Below are 3,923 nucleotides of genomic sequence, written 5' to 3' on the forward strand. Positions count from 1 at the left end.
CCCGGCCCAATGACACGAAACTACTTCATCCGTGAAGGAGATAATTCCGGTGCCGAGTGGTGGGTCTGGGTCTTCCCTTCCCTCCCCCGACGCCGCCCGACCTCAGCCTGTGGTCGCGGGCCAGGCCACCCACCGCACCGCGAACGCGATGGGTTGCCTAACCCCCGGGCGGCCCCGGTGCCGTGTCCACGAGCGCCCCCCGTGCCGGCGCCCGTCCGCCCACGTCCGGGATTTTTCTTCGCGCCAAGAAAGTTGTGCGGAAAGTGCTGTGATGTATAGGAGCAGGGAGGGTGGGACACACTGTCTCGCGGGGTTCTCGCATGTGACACTGTGACACGCACGGGCCGAGTCGTGCCCATAGGCCGCCCAGGCGGAGGTGGCTCTATTCGATACCCCCGCCTTCGCCTCTGGTCGTCACTCCTCTGTAACTGCGGGGTTCTGTTGAAAGATTCACCCCCTTCCCGTCCTCTGCCTCCTCTCAAACTCGCTGTAAAACAGCCGGGCGCGAGCGAGGGGTAGAGCGGGCCAGGTTGATGTTCTTCCCCGGCAATAATCCCGCGCTGTAGGCACAAACAAATCCGTGCGCTGTAACACGTGTGTTTGCTCCTTTGTCCCGCAGAGACATCGTGCAACGACTTCAAGTGCAAGACCAGGGAGTTCTGCATCCACACGGACCTGGTCTGCGACGGCGTCAGCCACTGCGCGGACGGCAGCGACGAGACCGCCAGCGAGAAATGCGGACGTGAGTGCAGTGTCCTCAAATAAAGTTGACGCTCTGTATAGTGTTTGCGGTCCTTTCCTTGGCGCGTTCCTAACCTTGTGCTCTTACGCAGGTGGCGAGATCGGGCTGGTCCTGGGAATGTCCGTCACCTACCTGGTGGTGGCGTGCGTGTCCGCCGTGCTCATCCTGGGGCTGGCCGGCGTCGGCGTGGTGGTGTGCTTCTACCGGCAAGGCCCGGGACCGGCTCAAATGGGCGCCAACTCCTGTAAGTTTGGCTCGACACATCGTCAGAAATCCGTGCTTTGCCAGCTTCGCGCTTTGCCGAGCGCCTCCGTATGGTGCCGGGTGCTGACCGCCGTCTTCCTCCTGTTGCAGTCCAACCGGTGCACCACGGCGGTCTCAACGGCACGGGCCACACAGGCCCGGGGCTGAACCACGGCCACACCAGCCTGACCCGCGGCGGCGCGGGCCCGCTGGGGGCGCTGGGACCGCCGCAGCCGCTGGGAGGGCCGCCGGCGCACACCCTCTCTCTGATGCAGCCGGGAAACTGGTTATGCCCTGTGGGAACACAGCTCGGGTACAGCGCGGTGTGGGCCCACCTCTACTACTGCCTGGCAAAGTGAGGAGTGATGGCTCAGACAGGTAAGCCGCAGTGCGCGGGCTGCACCGCGAGGACTACCCTCCTCGCGCCCGCTATCTTTCTTATTTCTCTCCCCCCGCTCGTCCCCTCACGGGGTACTTTTATACTTCTTTCCTGCGACTGTTGCCCCACGGGGGCACTTCGCCACCCCTCACTCAGCCCCCTTCCCACGTGCGCGAGACAAAGTTGTGCCGCCGGGCCGGGCCGCCCCCGCACCGCCCGCTCGCCGCCCCCCGTCAGTCCGGCGGCAGCGGTACTCCACCAACCAACCCTGCACCTCCATAAACATTGCACAAAATGGGCTAATGTTCTTTCCCTCTGCTTCTGTTCTAGCGACATCTCCTCCAGCCAAAAGGACGAATGGTTTGTTTAGGTAAGTCAGAACTATTGCAACTCATTAATTTCCCTGCCTGTGTCGGCGCCATGTTCCTAACTCTTCACTCTACCCCCCTGTTGCAGAGGTAGGCCCTGCCGAGTGTCTTGCAGGGTGAAGCCCGTGCCGAGGGACGTACCCACCCTCGGCCGGCAGCGCAACCAGCTCGGGTGGTTGCGAACGATTCAACTTAGGGAGCCGCTGGCCGCGTGGCGCGCACGGCGTTCCCACGGCCAACACAACACAACACGCTGGCCGCGACGCCGCACGGACGCGCGCACGTGCAAGGCGGTGCTGAAGACTGACGCTGCTCTCGCTTGCATTCCGTCTCCCGCCCGCGTGCAGCGGCGAGGACACGAGTGACAATAGTGCGTGCGGATAGGACGCGGCGCAGAGAGCCCTAAATAGTACAATTTTTAGTTAATTCTGGACATGAGCGCCGCCTCTCCACACGATGGTGCAACGTGATTAAAACGCGTCTCCAACTTGTAAAAAAGAAAAGCAAAGATATATCACGTGGATTTTTTTTGTTGGTGTGTAAATCGATACGATCGTTTGCATAATTGTACTATTGATAGTTTATAGATGTTTTACCACTTTTCATTTTGTTACCAAGCAGATTTTATAGATGTGTGTATATAAAGCGCTGCGGTAGCTCAAATAGACTTATCAGTGAATGTAATTGTTTTGTTTTTTGTTGTTTGTTTTGTCTTGTTAAGCAATGGCTCTAAATGGATTGGCTAATGGCTACACTGTAAATCCCGGGTGTCCAGCAGGTAGACGACTAAATTTCTCAGTCCCCAAATGCCTGGTGAATAGTTCAGTCGGCAACCCACAAAACACCTGCTTGTTCTGCGGCATAACTTTATGGTATGAATCCTCGATCGTTTACATCAGCCCTGTAGTAGTTGCCCAGCAGACCACAAGATGTCAGGTTGGTGGCTGACCTTAGCTAACAAGTCACTGGTTTTCGGAGTCAGGCGACTTATGAGCTTAACTGCTGTATCGGGTGTACTAAAGCGCAACGCTGCAGTGCTGTAGCATTGCATATCATCTTGAGCTGCGGGAGCCATAGCGCCTTGCGCGCGGAGAGTAGGCAAACCCGCAACACGAAATCCATGTCAAATGCCTCTGCAAAAATGTCTGGAAGCCACTTATTGTTTTTTCCTTCAGTTGTAATAATAGAGCATCGTGATAAGTCTATTTATTGCTCACTGCTTGAAGAAAAGTGTTAAGTACTGCCGATGCCGATATATTGCAAGCTTCACACACTGCGTTGAGTGAAACGTTTTTGTCGTCAAAAAGTCCTCTCATGTGAGTACTCTGTCGTAATTTTTTCTACTTTTCAGTTTGGTTTCCTAGAGAAAGGTATCGGCAATATGTTGGCACGACCTGATTGTGATACGAAGCATACCAGTATAAACATATCTATATCTGTTGATTATTGTGTGAGGTGACTTTCGGCGGTCGTTTTGTTGGCGATGGCTGCATTATCAAAACAGCGCCGTACCGCGAGGTTTTTTTAGTTGGGAGTTCTTTTCCAACAGCGATTGTTGCAAAGACGAATAATGTCTGAAAGCTCATTTGCGTGTTGTCTGAGCTCTAGGAAAAGCTCATATTTCATTTATTTTGCATATCATATTACTCAAAGTAGAAAATCTATGCCATTTTTCTAACGAATTTCGTTGTAGAATCAAATTTGTGTACACCATGTACCAATGACAGTTGGTTGTTCTTATTATACTGTGTGATATTTTCTTTAATGTCTTATTTTGTAGGATCGATATTATGCCGTTAACTGGACCTATAACATTTCGTAACAAAAAATCATATCGAGTATTTCAGTTTAAATTGTGTCTTTTTAAAAAATAAATAATTTAAACCTACAGTCTTAGACTCCATATCACATGGGATGGCATAGTTATGGTACGAAACTAATGCAGTATCCGTCGATGTACATAAAGTGCTGTACTCTCATATCAGGATTAAACTATAAATAACTTAAAGCAATGGATCCTTGATCGTGATATACGCCTTTCTTTCTTGGCGCGTATTACAGAGTGGTGATGAGCACTGCACAAAGTTGTGCCAAAGATGTCACAGGCGTGAGAGATAGTCGTGCAACTACAGGTCGCGTGTCCACGACTGCACTCGCGTTGTGTTCTCTAACTATACGTCACTTTTCTATT

General features: G+C 52.7%; 1 protein-coding gene and 1 long non-coding RNA gene across 2 annotated transcripts in view; both read left to right on the forward strand.

Annotated features, from left to right (window-relative positions):
• The window catches only part of LOC113213648 (laminin subunit alpha-1-like), a 67,692-nt gene that overhangs the window by 6,488 nt on the left and 57,281 nt on the right, over positions 1 to 3,923 (forward strand). The gene's annotated exons all lie outside the window — the stretch shown is intronic.
• On the forward strand, positions 598 to 3,923 carry LOC113213647 (uncharacterized). The gene is made up of 5 exons (XR_008011414.1): positions 598 to 742; positions 834 to 986; positions 1,097 to 1,363; positions 1,695 to 1,734; positions 1,821 to 3,923. It is a non-coding gene; the product is annotated as an uncharacterized LOC113213647 (long non-coding RNA).

This window comes from Frankliniella occidentalis, unplaced genomic scaffold (assembly GCF_000697945.3).
Source record: "Frankliniella occidentalis isolate FOCC.00 unplaced genomic scaffold, Focc_3.1 Scaffold105, whole genome shotgun sequence".
Lineage (NCBI taxonomy): Eukaryota > Metazoa > Arthropoda > Insecta > Thysanoptera > Thripidae > Frankliniella > Frankliniella occidentalis.